The 18,402-nt window shown below is 46.9% G+C and overlaps 1 protein-coding gene across 2 annotated transcripts in view; it reads right to left on the bottom strand.

The window, feature by feature from the left end:
• NXPE3 (neurexophilin and PC-esterase domain family member 3) overlaps positions 1–17,577 on the bottom strand; it is a 41,681-nt gene extending 24,104 nt beyond the window's left edge. Inside the window, exon 1 of one of the 2 annotated variants that reach the window (XM_068265318.1) lies at positions 17,499–17,577. The gene's annotated coding sequence lies outside the window, so the exon portion shown is untranslated. Of the gene's footprint in view, positions 1–16,770; positions 16,864–17,498 lie in introns of those variants that run through there. The other variant, XM_068265316.1, reaches the window with a different exon arrangement.
• Positions 17,578–18,402: the final 825 nt, after the last annotated feature.

Below are 18,402 nucleotides of genomic sequence, written 5' to 3'. Positions count from 1 at the left end.
TTTTTTACAAATAAATAACTGCAAAGTGGGGTGTGCGTAATTATTCAGCCCCCTTTGGTCTGAGTGCAGTCAGTTGCACATAGACATTGCCTGATGAGTGCTAATGACTAAATATAGTGCATCTGCGTGTAATCTAATATCAGTACAAATACAGCTGCTCTGTGACGGCCACAGAGGTTGTCTAAGAGAATATTGGGAGCAACAGCACCATGAAGTACAAAGAACACACCAGACAGGTCAGGGATAAAGTTATTGATAAATTTAAAGCAGGCTTAGGCTACAAAAAGATTTCCAAAGCCTTGAACATCCCATGGAGCATTGTTCAAGCGATCATTCAGAAATGGAAGGAGTATGGCACAACTGTAAACCTACCAAGACAAGGCCATCCACCTAAACTCGCAGGCCGAACATGGAGAGTGCTGATCAGAAATGCAGTCAAGAGGCCCATGGTGACTCTGGACGAGCTGCAGAGATCTACAGCTCAGGTGGGAGACTCTGTCCATAGGACAACTATTAGTCGTGCACTGCACAAAGTTGGCCTTTATGGAAGAGTGGCAAGAAGAAAGCCATTGTTAACAGAAAAGCATAAGAAGTCCCGTTTGCAGTTTGCCACAAGCCATGTGGGGGACACAGCAACCATGTGGAAGAAGGTGCTCTGGTGAGCAGGGCCGGATTTGTACTTTCCAGTGCCCTAGGCCTGCTGTCAACCAACCGCCCCCCCACCACCACCAAAAAATATTCTGTCCAACACTCTGACTAGCAATCACTGGTTTGAATGGGCTCATTTCAGTTGTGCTGCTCTGCCCCATTCAACAAATAATTCCTGTAATTTGCGCTCCTGCCCGAATGTGCACCTGTAATTTGCACAGCAGCCGATAGTGTTCTGGGCAAGCATACTTGAGAATTTATGCTGATGCATTACCGGTACTTGTCAATAATGCATAACACTATACTGGCCTCGGTTGCTGTGCACATCTGGGCAGGAACAACAAATTACAAGGAGCACGAGTGGCCAGAGCATGCGCTGCTTCTTTGTCCTCTGTGCGACTGGTTGCAGTCGGAGCCACAAACAGGTGGCAGGGCAGTGCAATGGAGAAAAGCCCATCCAAAACAGAGAACAGGTAAGTAGCAAACATCCTTTCAAGACCCACTTTGGATGTTCTAGTTGTAACTAGAGTGGACTTGAACTCAGAACTTCCTCTCTGCTCTAAAAGATATGCAACAACATAACCTTTAAAGAAAAACATTTCTTTGTTACAGCCGATACAAATCCTGCAATAAATCCGCAGTGTGTCTACTTCCTGCTTTTATGGAAGCAGCCATATTGTTAACATCCTGTGCTTTCAAATGAGCTTAGATATTGTGGCAGTCAGGTGACACAGGGAAGAGATCAAATTACAACTTGTGATTAGACACAAATGAGGGGGAGTTAGACAGGCTAAACTCTCTAAATACATACATGGTACATTTCTTTGTTTTCCTTCTGTCCTGTGCAAGAGTTCAGCTCCACTTTAAAGCATCTGAATGACATTTATTTATATATTCTGAAAAAAATCTATGTATCTCTTTTGAATGCTGAATGTACATATGGTGGTGTGCTCTAACATATTGACAGTATACAGGAACAAAGTCTGAAGAAGGCTTATTAGCAGAAAGCTTACTCTTTAAATGGTATCATCCTGATTCAAAACTTTCTGCTTTCCCTGATAGCTAAGATGGTACAATGCTCTACTGCTACCGGAAAGCAGAAGGATGCCAAACCATACACACTAGCATAGAGGTAGTAACAGCTCAGGTGACAGTTTAGCAATGAAAGGGAAGCAAACTTCATTTTTATTCTGGCAGTTCTCATAGATGGTAGGAGCTGGAGGCAAAAAAAATGAGTCAGGAAAGAGTTAACTGAAGCAGGGAAGAGATCACTGCTAGCTAGGGGAAAAAAAAGAGAAACAGTCATAAATTAGGGTTAGAAAGTAATTAACAACTGCTGGGGTCAGTGTCACAGCTGTAAAAGAGGTGAAGAAAGGGATTGGGGAACTGTGGAATTCAGCTATTAGTGCAGAGCAGGGCGCTGGATGGCTGCGCTGCGGGACCAGACGAGATGATTTACTTTGACATATAACCTCTTCTCTCTCCAAGTCCTGCCACTCTTCTTATCTTAACTGATTATATCGCCCTAGTATCTGATTATATCGCCCTAGGCCATGGCCTTTCTGGCCTTCCCAGAAATCCAGCCCTGCTGCTCAGATGAGACCAAAATGGAACTTTTTGGCCAAAATGCAAAACGCTATGTGTGGCGGAAAACTAACACTGCACATATTTCTGAATACATCATCCCCACTGTCAAATATGGTGGCAGCATCATGATCTGGTGGTGCTTCTCTTCAGCAGGGACAGGGAAGCTGGACAGAGTTGATGGGAAGATGGATGGAGCCAAATACAGGGCAATCTTGGAAGAAAACATCTTGGAGTCTGCAAAAGACTTGAGACTGGGGCGGAGGTTCACCTTCCAGCAGGACAATGACCCTAAACATAAAGCCAGGGCAACAATAGAATGGTTTAAAACAAAACATATCTATGTGTTAGAATGGCTCAGTCAAAGTCCAGATCTAAATCCAATCGAGAATCTGTGGCAAGATCTGAAAACTGCTGTTCACAAACGCTGTCCATTTAACCTGACTGAGCTGGAGCTGTTTTGCACAGCAGAATGGGCAAGGATTTCAGTCTCTAGATGTGCAAAGATGGTAGAGACATACCCTAAAAGACTGGCAGCTGTAATTGCAGCAAAAGGTGGTTCTACAGGGGGCTGAATAATTATGCACACCCCACTTTGCAGTTTTTTTTGTTTTTTTTAAATGTTTGGAATCATGTATGATTTTCGTTCCACTTCTCACATGTACACCACTTTGTATTGGTCTTTCACGTGGAATTCCAATAAAATTGATTCACGTTTGTGGCAGTAATATGACAAAATGTGGAAAACTTCAAGGGGGCTAAATACTTTTGCAAACCATTGTATTTCTTAGAGGAAACCTGAAGTGACTTAAAACATTTTTTAACTTACCTGGGGCTTTTGCCAGCCCCCTGCAGCCGCCCTGTGCCTGCGCCGTCATGGAATGATCCTTCAGTCCCCCACTCCGGCTAAGTTTCATTATCACTGACTTGTAAGTCGATGGCCATTGCGCCTGCACGGCCCTGGCTGCGCGCGTCCCCGTTCGTTCTCCCGTCACCAGAAGTGTCCTGCTCAGGCCCAGTATGAGGTTTTCTGCGCAGAACACTCCTGTCAATGGGAGCACAAACGAGGACGAACGCAGCCAGGGCCGCGCAGTCAGGGCCGACTTGGCGATAACGAAACTTAGCTGTGGCGGGGGACAAGAGGATCGTTCCATGATGGTGTGGGAACAGGACGGTTGCAGGGGGCTTGCAGAAGCCCCAGGTAAGTGAAACTCATTTCAGGTTTCCTTTAACTTTTGTGTGCACAGGCATGCATGAAAAAGAAGGTTGTAAACAGACTATGAAAGCATTTTGCAGGAACTGATCTTTTGCAAATACTGACCTTTTGCATGTGTACAGCATCTTTAGAAAGATCAGTCTTTCAAACCTCGCTGACAAAACTATGTGACAGATTCATTCACCAGATTGCAAAGAATTTCATCTGATAGGTGTACTCAGCTTGAGAATAGATTGTGTAGGTATGCTCTCATACTACATGGAAGTGGTAAAATTGGCTTTAAATCCTTCATTTTCCAAAGATTTTTACCATTAAAAATACTTTTATTTTCTCAGTTCATAGTGAAAAATACACTCTGTAGCATTATTTCAGAATCCAATATCTTCACCATAAATTGTGACAGGAACATAATCTACCGGTAAGTTTTGTGATAAGCGGTAAGAGTAGCCAAACAAAATGTGTGTTTTTTTTAATCTACAGTAGCACTTTTTATTATTAAACTGGAATTGGTAATACTGAGAAATAATGTGTTTTTTCTATTTTTTTCCTTGTTTTCCCATTAAAATTCATAGAAAACAAAATTGCTTGAGGGAAAAAAATGGCATACAATGAAAGCCTAGTTTGTCTTGAAAAAAACAATATATATTTCATTTCTGGGTCATAAGTATGGATAAAGTTATTGCTGATTAAATAAGGATGTCACGGACGGTTGCGGGGCCGCAGGCGCGTCCTGTAACCGCCCGTGAAGAAAAAGCGATCGCACTCGATTCTCTGCATCGATTGCGCTTCAAATCGATAGAATCTGGATTTATTGTGTAGGAGGTCTGCAGTCCTTTCTCAGCAGAGAAATAGCATCACCTTAACTGCAGGATGGCTCTTTTGATATGCTAACGAGCAGGGGCAAACCCTTGAGTTCAGAAAGCTTGTCCCAGCTGATTTCACATCCAGATGCTAATTACAGGAACCATAAGGTTCCTTTCATAGAGGGAGATCCCAAGAAGCAGACACAGCTGGACTCCAGTCAGGCTGACTCCAGCCTTAGCAGGAAGAAATGAATGTACTATATAATCTTTTGCCCATTTACAGAATACAATAAATAGGGTGGTTATGAGAGCGGTATCATTGGATCCGTAGGGTCATGCTGGATCTCTTGATACCAGTTGAGAGGGGCCCGGGGCCCCTACAACCCAGGTATGAATCTACCCAGGACCCTGATCTGCTGCACTAGCCATGTCGGATATCATATTAATCTGTATTTTCCTCCAAGTATGAAGCTGTTACCCCCCTAAATGTAACGTGTATGGTTCAGGAGTTACAGCAATTCATAAGTTTAGCTCTAAAATCTCTCAGAGGGAATGAACTGTCATTTGCTGGTAGCTCAGAGGGGGCCGGCATTGCCACACCCCCAAACCAGCTTCATCAAAAGCACAGAGCCAGCAGGCGGGCTTAAGTCCTCCACCCTGAAAACATCTTGAACTCATCGGTGCCAGCTTGAGGATATGCTGGCATCCACCTGGTCTGAACTCTGAACTTTGATTGAAACCCAGAACTCTGATTTTTCCCACAAAAAGGACATCTTTCCAGGAACTAAGTATTTTTCTCCCTTCTTTTATTTTTTATACTGGCTATTACTGTTTTAATAATTGTTGATTTTAATAATTGTCTGTATATATTAATTATTTATATTGCTGTGAATAAAAGACTTCCTCCAAGTCATTCACTGTTCCGCTACCCTGCTTATCAGCACACACAGAACTGATCCCGGGTCTCTGAAGATACGCTACTGTTTGTTGTTGGCTAGACAGAATACCGTGTGTTTAACCGTTTTATTCGCAGGACTAGTCAGTCAGTAAATCGGGTCCACTGGCCCATACCAGTGGTGGTGGAAGATACCGTGGAATCGTGTGTACGTTGTAATTACCCGTGTCTCACAGGCTCCCTTCTGAGTTGTCTGCGGCTAATTCTTAACGGTTCCTGCGCATTGACTGCGACCAGAGTTCGCACGATCCGTGCGCTGGCACCGTTTAAAAGGCTAAGTGCGGTCAGCCACTAGGGCTCCTGTGACAGTGTTCGGCAGCGGTTGGGATCTGTGTTGTGCTGAAAGTATCTAAGATAGCGCTAGCGCTATCAAGAAACGAACTAATTCGTTGGTGTAGCTGGAAGGCAATATATTTTTTATATATACAGAGAGACTGTGTAGCCAGTACCCCTCCCCAAAAGTTTTATTTTATTTGGCGTGGAAATGTCCGGGAACTACAAGAAAATGTGCCTGGCGGACCTGCAAAATCTTTGCCAAGAGAGAGGCATTGATGTCGGCCGCAAGAAACAAGGGGACCTGGTAACGGAATGATACCCAGCAACTGCAGGAGCTGGATGTGTCTGCTGAGGTAGACGCTGACCCATCTGACTCAAGGCAAGGGGGTCCAGAGGCTGAAGATCCTAGGCGTACAGAGGTTGAGCATCCTGCGGGCCCTGTTGCAACAGTTACGCCAGAGACTGTCAGTATGGACCCCAATCCCAGAGTTTCTGAAAGTACTCGCCTGGAACCGGCCAGTACTGGACTGTCCGTTTGTACTGATCCGCTAATGCAGCAGGCATTACAAAAGCTGATGGACACTGACCTGGACAAGTACCTGCAGTACATGCGTGAGGAGCGCCAATCTGCTGAACGCCACGCAGAGAGGGATGCCGCTGAGCAAGAACGGGAGCGCCAACGACAGCATGAGCTAAACATGGCAAAAGTGCAACAGGCCAGCCGGAGCTCACCGCCCAGCCTCCCTGCTGAAGGAGCTGCAGCACCCGTAAGTGCAAAATTTAAATTTGCTAATATTGAGAAAGACACAGACATTGACTTGTTTTTGCGGTCTTTTGAAAAAGCATGCCGTCAGTATCGTCTGTCCCAAGACCAGTGGGCCAGACATCTGACACCTTTGCTGCGCTACAAAGCGCTTGATGCCTTCGCAGAATTGCCTGCGGAGAAGGATAATGATTATGCTGCTATAAAAGACGCTATCATTACTAAGTACCAGCTGACGCCAGAAGCCTATCGGAAAAAGTTCAGGGCCTGGCAGAAAAAGTCTTCTGATTCGTACCGAGATGTGGTCAGCAGCTTGCTCACCACACTCCGCCTGTGGACTCTAAGCCTCACCAAAGGGTCTTATGATGTCCTGGAGGACTTAATAGTCCTCGAACAATTTCTGAACATTTGCCCTGCTGATGTACGACAGTTTGTGTTAGAACGCAGGCCGGCTTCAGCCACTGTCGCTGCAGACCTTGCTGAGACTTTTGCAACTACCCGGGTGGCTGATACCCGCAGAACTGTCCCATCCAGCTGGAGAGGAGGTCAGCCCAATACCTCGGCAGACTCTCCTGCCCCTGTGAGCCGTCAGCCACAGAGGCCATCCAGCACAGCTTCTGCACCCAGGGCTGCAGCCCCTGGAGAGGTCACCTGTCACTACTGCCGCCAGCCCGGACACATGAAATTCGACTGTCCGGAGCGGAGACAGACACCACCAGCACCTGGATCATCTGCATCACCTGTACCTCACCCACAGCAGAGGCAACCCGCCAGCGAACCACAGCCTGGATCATCAGATTTTGTCCTGTTTGCCCGCAGAAAGGAAATCCGCGACCGAACCGACCAGCAGCAACTTGTTAGAGTGAACGGCAAAGTTGTCACCGGATTTCGAGACACCGGAGCTGACATCACGTTAGTTCACTCACACCTTGTGCCAAAGGAGAGCATCAGCTCCAGCCGATCCCTTGCCCTTACTGGAGTAGAGGGCACCCTTTTTCACATAGCCCACGCGAGAGTGAAGCTGGATTGGGGAGGAGGGGTCCACGAAAGGGTTGTTGGGGTTATGAAGGATCTCCCAGTCCCTGTGTTGCTGGGGACTGATTTGGGCAAGCTTGTGTCCTACTATGAACCTGCCACGACCGCCTTGTCGCTCACGGGAGGAGACGGACTCTCCACCCACCACCAGGTACTTTATACACTTGGGGGAGCACCAGGGGGAGGTGGGTTGAATGTGCCCAGTTCAAGGGTACCAGGTTCAATAGTGCCTGCTTCAAAGGCACCTGAGTTTGATGTACAGACTGTCTGTTGTGATGATGCTGTAACTGTACCTGAGTTTACTGTACAACCTGTCTGTAACGAAAAAATGTCTATACCTGTCAATGTCATTACTGCATGCAATGATGATTTGAGTAATGTCCGTCTGTGCCATTCTGACAGTGTACCTGTGCTAGCAGTACCGCGCAGCTGCACTGCTCAGAACCCGAGCTCAGAACAGGTGAAGGGGGTTCCGGCCTCCTCCCCCTCCTCTGACCGCAGGGATGAGACCTTTCAGCCGCTGGCTTCGTGTGACATGAGCCAGTTGGCTGAAACTGACGCCGTATTCTCAGCCGCACTACAAAGTGACCCAAGCCTGGAGGTGCTCAGGCAGCAAGCCGCTGAGCCCCTCGCAGACGGGGCCGCTTTCAAGGTGTACTGGGAAGGTGGGAGACTGTACAGTGAGTCTGTACAGCCCCCTACAGGTAGATCCCACGCGAATACCAAATGGCTTGTGGTCCCGAGTGCGTTCAGGGGACATGTGCTGAAATCCGCACATGGTAATCCTCTGACAGGGCACTCAGGGGTCCGCAAGACACTTGCCGGTATTCGGAAACAGTTTTATTGGCCCCGGATGAACAGGGATGTAGCAAACTACTGTGGAGCATGTGCCGTCTGTCAGGAGCTGGGAAGGTCCAGGGATTCCCGCGGGGTTCCCTTAGGTCCACAGCCACTTAGCAGGGGAACCCTGCGTGGGCTGGCTGTTGACCTAACCAACCCACTGCCCGTTGTCAGCAGTCCCGGCAGACACCACGTCCGACTGCAGTGGCGCAAACGCCCTGTCCAGAACGGTCCATGTCGGGTCAACCCTGAGGGTAGCAGACCGCGACCGGTCCAGGGGAACCGAGCCACAGGCTCCAATAGGTTTTCCCGCCGCACCGGCAACCCGAGACCCGTCAGCCAGGTTGGCCGACACGCAGCGGGCAGCCGACCCCAGAACGCCAACGGGGAACTAGATCAGATCTCGCAGGTTAGCGGCAACTACACACATCTTGCTGATGAATGTCTATCTGCCTTCTCCCCAGGGGGTGCTGTCACGGACGGTTGCGGGGCCGCAGGCGCGTCCTGTAACCGCCCGTGAAGAAAAAGCGATCGCACTCGATTCTCTGCATCGATTGCGCTTCAAATCGATAGAATCTGGATTTATTGTGTAGGAGGTCTGCAGTCCTTTCTCAGCAGAGAAATAGCATCTCCTTAACTGCAGGATGGCTCTTTTGATATGCTAACGAGCAGGGGCAAACCCTTGAGTTCAGAAAGCTTGTCCCAGCTGATTTCACATCCAGATGCTAATTACAGGAACCATAAGGTTCCTTTCATAGAGGGAGATCCCAAGAAGCAGACACAGCTGGACTCCAGTCAGGCTGACTCCAGCCTTAGCAGGAAGAAATGAATGTACTTTATAATCTTTTGCCCATTTACAGAATACAATAAATAGGGTGGTTATGAGAGCAGTATCATTGGATCCGTAGGGTCATGCTGGATCTCTTGATACCAGTTGAGAGGGGCCCGGGGCCCCTACAACCCAGGTATGAATCTACCCAGGACCCTGATCTGCTGCACTAGCCATGTCGGATATCATATTAATCTGTATTTTCCTCCAAGTATGAAGCTGTTACCCCCCTAAATGTAACGTGTATGGTTCAGGAGTTACAGCAATTCATAAGTTTAGCTCTAAAATCTCTCAGAGGGAATGAACTGTCATTTGCTGGTAGCTCAGAGGGGGCGGCATTGCCACACCCCCAAACCAGCTTCATCAAAAGCACAGAGCCAGCAGGCGGGCTTGAGTCCTCCACCCTGAAAACATCTTGAACTCATCGGTGCCAGCTTGAGGATATGCTGGCATCCACCTGGTCTGAACTCTGAACTTTGATTGAAACCCAGAACTCTGATTTTTCCCACAAAAAGGACATCTTTCCAGGAACTAAGTATTTTTCTCCCTTCTTTTATTTTTTATACTGGCTATTACTGTTTTAATAATTGTTGATTTTAATAATTGTCTGTATATATTAATTATTTATATTGCTGTGAATAAAAGACTTCCTCCAAGTAATTCACTGTTCCGCTACCCTGCTTATCAGCACACACAGAACTGATCCCGGGTCTCTGAAGATACGCTACTGTTTGTTTGTTGTTGGCTAGACAGAATACCGTGTGTTTAACCGTTTTATTCGCAGGACTAGTCAGTCAGTAAATCGGGTCCACTGGCCCATACCAGTGGTGGTGGCAGATACCGTGGAATCGTGTGTACGTTGTAATTACCCGTGTCTCACAGGCTCCCTTCTGAGTTGTCTGCGGCTAATTCTTAACGGTTCCTGCGCATTGACTGCGACCAGAGTTCGCACGATCCGTGCGCTGGCACCGTTTAGAAGGCTAAGTGCGGTCAGCCACTAGGGCTCCTGTGACAAAGGACATAGCTAAACTGTCAAAACTGCGCTGGTCCATAAGTGGGAAGTGGGAAAAAAAGGTCTGAATGCAAAGTGGTTAACATTTAATAAAATTGTGAATGGTTTTACGCTATGGAGGGATACATTTTTTATCTTTGAGGTGTTACAGTATGTGCTGAATCAACTGTGAAGGATATCTACACATCATGAGATTGTGACAGGCGAAGGGTGGCCTTCAATGACCCTGCAGGCGCTGTCTCAAGATACGATGAAAATAGAAGTTTTATGAACTTTTAGTTCTGTGGACTTTTTATCCTATAGTAGCACTGAGTGCTGTATCCATTGTTTTGCATTGCTGAATATTCAGTAGGAAGTACTCCACAAGAACTCAGATTGTACTATATGCTAGCGCAGTTACTGTGGATTTGTATTGCAGTTCACAGTCATAAGGCATAAGTGAGGGCTTGAACCCACTATAGTGATTTTTGAGGATTTAGGGAGCGATTCAAAATGCTAGCGATTTCCCTAAACGCTCAGCTAATGTTAATGGATGGGCCAAATTCCACTGGAGCGATTGTGATTAGCAAAATCGCAAACGCAGGACATGCAGCATTTTTGAGAGTCAGCGTTACTGCATTGTAAAGTATATAAACGCTGGTGTAATCGCTCATGAATCGCTATACAGAGAATTTTGCTAGCGTTTTTAAATCACTACTCACTGTAAAAAAAGGAAAAATGAAAGGACCAATAAGAATTAAAAACGCTAAATCGCAAATCACTGGCAAAAAGCTTACACTTTTTAAAATCACTACCAAAATCGTGAGAAAACGCTCATGAAATCGCTTACAAAACGCTCATTAAAAGCGCTAGCGATTGCGATTAGCGATATCGCTTTGTAGTGGGTTCCAGGCCTAATGTAACTGACCACTGTGAACCTAGCCCAAGTCTTTACTTCACCAATTGTAACTACTTTAGGACCGCTGTAGTTGAAATCTATCAGGGCTGTGGAGTCGGAGTCGGAGTCGTGGAGTCGGAGTCGTGGAGTCGGGCAATTTTGGGTGCCTTGAGTCGGAGTCGGAGTCGGGAAAAAATGCACCGACTCCGACTCCTAATGAATTTGTAACTGTAATTAAAATAGAAGATATGATAAAATGTTCTATTTCTCAGATAATAGTCATTAAAAGTAATGTATATATACAGTATAAATACAGTAATAGCTGTGCTTAGTCCACAAAAATGAAATAAACCAATCAAAATTAGTTACTTGTGCTGCTTCAATAAAGCAGTCCCCGTATTTTTAAGGTCAGATATACATATCTGATTGTGACTGTATATATGATGTGTACACAGGAATCTCTTATATAGACTAAATAACATCTATGTTGTAAGTATAAAGCCTGATGTGTAGCCGTGTCACTAATAGAGATGGTCAATGAGGTGGAAATAATTCTGCATTGATGCTGATTTATGCAAATGTATGCACTCCCTTTGCTGATGAAATCAAATAATTTGATATGTTATTAAAATTTGGTTTGGTGACTACAAATTAAAGGGTAACTGAGACGGATGAAAAGTAAAGTTTTATACATACCTGGGTCTTCCTCCAGCCCCCTTCAGGCTAATCAGTCCCTCGCTGTCCTCCACCACCCGGATCTTCTGCTATGAGTCCTGGTAATTCAGCCAGTCAGCGCTGTCCAGCCGCATGCCGCTCCCACAGCCAGGAACATTCTGCACCTGCGCAATAGTGCTGCACAGGTGTAGTATGCTCCTGGCGGCGGAGTGTGTGCATGCGCACTACGCCTGACTGGCTCAAGTACCTGGACTCATAGCAGAAGATCCAGGTGGTGGAGGAGGACAACGAGGGACTGATTATCCTGAAGGCGGCTGGAGGAAGCCCCAGGTATATATCAAACTTTAATTTAATCTGTCTCAGGTTTACTTTGTTACACAGTAGTACTATACTCTACATATGCACTCCCCACAGAGCTGCAGGGAATCCACTGAGAATGCTGTGCACATTGAACACAGAGGTGTTGTCTGTTTACAATCTCCTTCTTCCCCTGCAGAGTACCTGCACATCATTCTTACATGTACCCACACTTACATTGCCTAGGGCCTGATAGATGTTCTTTGTTCCGGTTTGTACCTTTTACAAGTACTCTTACCAAGGACTAGTTTTAGTCTAAAAGGAATAAATATCGTAGTCTACATATCCTTCTCACTTTAGTTGTCTTGTAAAATTCCTAAGCGTTGGCAGTTAAGAGACGAATTTCATGTTACATACTTTTAATCAACAAAATTGTAATATGCAAATTAGAGGAGTCGGAGTCGTGGAGTCGGAGGAATCCTAAACTGAGGAGTCGGAGTCGGTGAATTTTTGGACCGACTCCACAGCCCTGAAATCTACGCCGTTTTGATGCTGATCTGGCTGCCAGGGCATATATTTCAACTCACCGCTACTGTGCGCATACGTCGTTTTCGTAGCTTCCGGCGCCGTCTCCTGTCGCAGCTCACTCGCTCTGCCTGTCTCTATGACGGCAGAGCCCTGTAAGCGGGTGAGGAGCTGATATCATTGGCTCCTGGCTAGGGCTGAACGATTTTAGGAAAATATTGAATTGCACTATTTCTATCAGAAATTGCGATTTCAATTCAATTCACGATTTTCAATACACAACGATGGATCAGCACACTGATGGTGAGTATGAGTTCCCCCAGTAGAGGTAGCCACATATAGGTGCCCCCAGTATAGTTTAGTTTAGCCAGCTATAGGGGCCACAGGACAGGTTAGGCAGTGTGTAGGGGCCACATGACAGGTTAGGCAGTGTGTAGGGGCCATAGCACAGGTTAGGCAGTGTGTAGGGGCCACAGGACAGGTTAGGCAGTGTGTAGGGGCCACAGGACAGGTTAGGCAGTGTGTAGGGGCCACAGGACAGGTTAGGCAGTGTGTAGGGGCCACAGGACAGGTTAGGCAGTGTTTAGGGGCCACAGGACAGGTTAAGCAGTGTGTAGGGGCCACAGGACAGGTTAAGCAGTGTGTAGGGGCCACAGGACAGGTTAGGCAGTGTGTAGGGGCCACAGGACAGGTTAGGCAGTGTTTAGGGGCCACAGGACAGGTTAAGCAGTGTGTAGGGGCCACAGGACAGGTTAAGCAGTGTGTAGGGGCCACAGGACAGGTTAGGCAGTGTGTAGGGGCCACAGGACAGGTTAGGCAGTGTGTAGGGGCCACAGGACAGGTTAGGCATTGTGTAGAGGCCACAGGACAGGTTAGGCATTGTGTAGAGGCCACAGGACAGGTTAGGCAGTGTGTAGGTGCTGCAGCTTCCAGATCCCTCCTCCCCTCTGACTTTACCTGCTCCTCTCCCTTCCCCTGCTCGCGGCTCCCTCCTCCAGTAAGTTTCCATTACAGTCGGGCTCACCGCATTACACACTGCAAGGTGAGCCGCATGGAAGAGGCAACGAGTGTTGACTAGTAACGGTGGCCGCCAGGAAGTGACGTCACACTTCCTGATACAGGCCGAGAACGCTCGCCGGCTCTTTCATGCAGCTCATTGCGCGGTAGTGCAATGCGGTGATCCCGACTGTAATGGGAAATTACTGGAGGAGGGGGCGGCAAGCAGGGGAAGGGAGCGGAGCAAACCAAGTGGCAGCGACGAAAACCGCCGCTTTGACGATCCCAAGATCGTCATTGCCCTGATCGCGATTTTTGGTTTTAAACCGAAAATCGTTCATCCCTACTTCTGGCCCTGTCTTTCAATGTAAGCAACTCCCATTGGCTTACATTGAAAGACAGGGCTAGGAGCCAATGAAAGTGGCACCTGACCACCTCACAGGAACTCTGCCATCAGAGACAGCAGAGTGGGTGGCCCAGGTTCCCGACGTGCAGCGGTGACAGCCGGTATGTGTGTCAATTTGTCGGGATTCTGCCAGTTTCTGTACCAGCAGTCTCTGGTCCTTAACCAGCCGGGCGGTATGGACGAGCTCAGCTCGTCCATCACCGCCGGAGGCTGCCGCTCAGGCCCTGCTGGGCCGATTTTCATCAAATAAACAGCAGCACACGCAGCCGGCACTTTGTCAGCCGCGTGTGCTGCCCGATCGCCGCCGCTCTGCGGCGATCCGCCGCGAGCAGCGGCGAAAGAGGGTCCCCCCAGCCGCCTGAGCCCAGCGTAGCCGGAACAAAAAGTTCCGGCCAGCGCTAAGGGCTGGATCGGAGGCGGCTGACGTCAGGACGTCGGCTGACGTCCATGACGTCACTCCGCTCGTCGCTACGGCGACGATGTAAGCAAAACAAGGAAGGCCGCTCATTGCGGCCTTCCTTGTTTATTCTGGGCGCCGGGCGTGTAGGAGAGCGTCCGTAGCCTAGCGCCCAATTTTTAATGTGCAGGCTTTTTTTTTTACTAGTTTAGTAATATTGTACAATTAAGATTGGGCGCTAGTCTACTTGAGGGCACTCAACAGGAATCCCCATAGACTTATGTCCACTTCCTGCTTATGGCAATCTCACTACATTTGGTCCAAGTTAATTTGTAAGAAATAGGGTAGCCAGGGGGAATTGCTAACACTAAAATTACACAACAGGATCTTTGGCCACAGTGCTAGCTTTGGCTATAGCTTCCGGGCTCACAACTTTACTAAACCTATTCAGTTGGTGGCATGGATAGTGACTCCTGCTGCATCCCTATTCCGTACAAATGGAAGCTGCCGTTTCTTTGTGGGGATTCCAGTTGGGTACCCTAAAATAGACTAGTGCCCAAGATTAAATCATTAATGGGCACCTTAAAGGGTACATCCGAGCAAAAAGACAAAAACCAAGATCTACTTACTTGGGGCATCCTCCAGCCCCTGGCAGCCTATCTGTCCCTCACCGCAGCTCTGGAGTCCTCGGATCCCCTTTGTTGCAGATACCAACCTAGTAGTTCTGCGTCTGCACAGAACACTCCAGGTTACATGAGCACAAACGGCCTAGCCGTGCGCAGTACATTCCAACCTGGTGAGGTCAGCATCTGCAACTGAGGGGATCCAGGGACACCAGAGCTGCAGCGAGGAACAGATAGGCTACCAGGGGCTGGAGAAAGCCCCCAGGTAAGAAGTTTTTTTATTTTGCTCGGATGTATCCTTTAAGTCAGGGGTAGGGAACCTATGGCTCTGGAGCCAGATGTGGCTCTTTTGATGGCTACATCTGGCTCACATACAAATCAGTAGGGGTTGATTCACTAAGCTACACTGCTCAAGCAGCGCAAGTAACATTTTCAAAGTAGTGCACGCTACTGCTGTAGCATGTACTACTAACTCGCACTACCCCAAAACGAACAGCAACTCCAAATATCCCACTCTGGACCCTGTCAGGTCCAGTGACTTTTGTAGGATGAGATCCCCACACTTTGATTGGCCCAATAAGCTGCCTGTCACTTGACAGGCAGCCTATAAAGTGCAGGGATCTCGTCCTACAAAGTGAATCAACCCCCAAGTCAGCTAGCTAATTGTACAAGCTATTATGCTGGGAATACACGTTAAGTTTTTACTTTAGATAGATGGGTTCGATAGATAAATTCCAACCTGTCGGATCTGGTCGATTCTACTTTCGTTTCGATTCTCCTCATTCAAGTGAATGTAATTGATAAGAAAAGATAAGGAATCGAGAGGGGAATCGAGCAGTAAATCGAGAGTAGAATCTATCGAAAGCGAAAACAACGGCAAAAACGAACGCAAAAACGCATCGTGTATTCCCGGCATTAGTTGGAATTTCTCCTGTCTGGCTCTTGGAAAAATTGCTGATGTTGCTGAAACTCAAGAGAAGCTGAAGAAGTGTCTGACACTTCTGCTGCCCAGCGGATAAACAGTATACACATCACCATGGCAACAGGTATGCGAGCCCTACTGTCCCAGTTTGAAATTTTAAAATATGTGACATTTATGGCTCTCTCAGACAAAAAGGTTCCTGACCCCTGCTTAGGGCCGGTTCACTATATTCATAGAAAGGACTTAAAATGTACATGAAGCACAGTCTTGCAATTCTTCTGGTACAAAAATATCAAAAATCTTTATTGGTACAAATACAAAATTATTTTCTTAAAAAAGAGAAAAAGGATCTCTATAGGGTGCTCCTCATTAGCATAAATATTCACAGGAATTTCAATAATTATTGGTAGTAAAGGCTTAAAGCATTCAGCAGAGTATCAGTTGGCAACGACACGCTCATTTCGGGCAATGAATGCCCTTCAACGCTAAAAAAAGAAAAATCTTGCACAACTGCTAACAGACGATACTAACAAACGCTCTTGTAGAAGCCTATTACAAGCAGTTAAAACGCGATGTTTAAACGACCAAAAATACCGACGGCAGACATCCGTGTGAACCGGCCCTTAGAGTTCACAGTCTGCACTGCCCTAATAATATTGCATGCATCAGTTTCCAGCTGTGTAAAAAGGAACTGCAAGTTTGATGCAACAACAGATGCCAGCATTCAGCTACATGTTCTCAGCAGTTGTTCATCAAGAGTACTACTGAAATGTGCTCTGAATTTACTCTGCAATACAGTAGTCTGTGTATTATTTTCCAATTATACAATTTGTATATATGTTGACAAATGTTCCTACATGCAGCTTCAATAAAGCGTGTTTCCTCAATCTCTCCTACACCAGAGAGGCCACCTCAAATATCACATGACTTATGAATTGGAGAGATTGCCAAATACAATAGACACATGAAATGTGTAACTAATCCTCATGAATTCCAACACACAGAAACAAATGCTTGCTAAAGCGCTACCACGTCCCTACATCCGCACATGTGTCACATTCTGCCCTAGATCAATGAAGAGCTCAGCTCACCTCTCATCCAGTTATAAATCAGGTACCATTTCCAGAGCCGGGTCACGCCCTCCCCCGCTGACGCACGCCTCCTCCGACCGTCAGCTGTTTCCTGCACTTGGATTGTAGCACCGCCTCCCAGTGGAGTCATGAGGGTGTGGGCGGTACGGACCACACCACCACGTCCACGTGTCACCGGAAAGCGGGGGGGGGGTGTCAGGCTGTCAGCTAGGTACGGCGTACCTACCTAGTTGACAATGACACCCTAGGTACGGCGTAGTACCTAGCTGACAGCCTGACACCCCCCGCCTTCCGGTGACATAGTGACAGTGACTAGTGTGTAATATTTTTCTCCCTCCTCGGTGGCAAACAGCTCTGTGTGTGTTGATTGAGCTGATGATGGCGTTTAGAGTAGAGAGGAAATGCCAGCAACTCGCTCGTCCTGTGCAGGACAATTAGCACGGCAGGAGACACGAGTGCAGAGATACGTGTGATCTGTGTACACAGTCTGCCGCTGTCTGCTTCTCCTTCTGTCTGTCCAGGGGATGATGCAAGCCAAGAAGCAGAGAAGGGGACGTTTTGGCAGCCTGTATGCAGGGCCGGCCCTAGACTTTTTGCCGCCTGAGCCAGAGGGGAGAGACAGTAGCTGGAAGGTTTGAGAAAAAATTTAAAATATATCTGAACTGCTCCCAGGTAAAAAGGCCCAAACTGTTCCCACAGAGAAAAAAAACAGACTGCTTGGGGATTACCTATGGTGATCCTAAAGGCCCATTCACACTTGCGAAGGCAAAACTTGAGCAGGTGATTATACCACTATTAATGTGAAATCACTGAACGCTATTGCAATTCAGAGATTATAAGGCCTCTTTTACACTATCAGTTGCTGTCAGTTATAACTGAATTTCAAAGTAATGCCCATATTTTCCTATGGCACCTTTCACACTTAACATGTTTTCATTGACAATATCTAAGTACTTCCAGACACACCAACAATTAAATATTTCAACTACTTGACAAGACATGACAGTAGTACAGTAACATAGCATTTTACGTAAACAGTAGTCTGGAATGCTTCCAATATCTATATTTAAAAAAAGGTAATAATTGCTACACAGAGATATACAACACATTCTATAGCCAAGGATGCGTACACACTTAGGCCTAGGACCACTGGCGCAGCAATTTTAGGGAAAGTGATTTTGGATCCCGCTTTCCAGGGCTGTGGAGTAGAGATGGCCTGAACCTCCGATTTTTGGTCCGCGAACTTCCGCAAAAGGTTCGGTTCGCGCGAACTTTCGCGAACAACAATAGACTTCAATGGGGAGGCAAACTTTGAAAACTAGAAACACTTATGCTGGCCACAAAAGTGATGGAAAAGATGTTTCAAGGGGTCTAACATCTGAGTTTTTGCATGGAGGAGTGGGATCGACACCAAAAGTCCTGGGGAAAAATCTGGATTTGACGCAAAACAGCGTTTTAAGGGCAGAAATCACATTGAATGCTACATTGCAGGCCTTAATTGCTTTAAAACATCTTGCATGTGTATACATCAATTAGGGAGTGTAATTAGAGTACTGCTTCACACTGACACACCAAACTCACTGTGTAACGCACAGTGGTCGCCGGGCTGTGGTAGCTCAATGTTAGATATAA

This window comes from Hyperolius riggenbachi, chromosome 2 (genome assembly GCF_040937935.1).
Source record: "Hyperolius riggenbachi isolate aHypRig1 chromosome 2, aHypRig1.pri, whole genome shotgun sequence".
In the NCBI taxonomy this organism is placed as follows: domain Eukaryota; kingdom Metazoa; phylum Chordata; class Amphibia; order Anura; family Hyperoliidae; genus Hyperolius; species Hyperolius riggenbachi.
The sequence above is the reverse complement of the archived record's forward strand: the minus strand, read 5'-3'. Positions and strand labels throughout refer to the sequence as shown.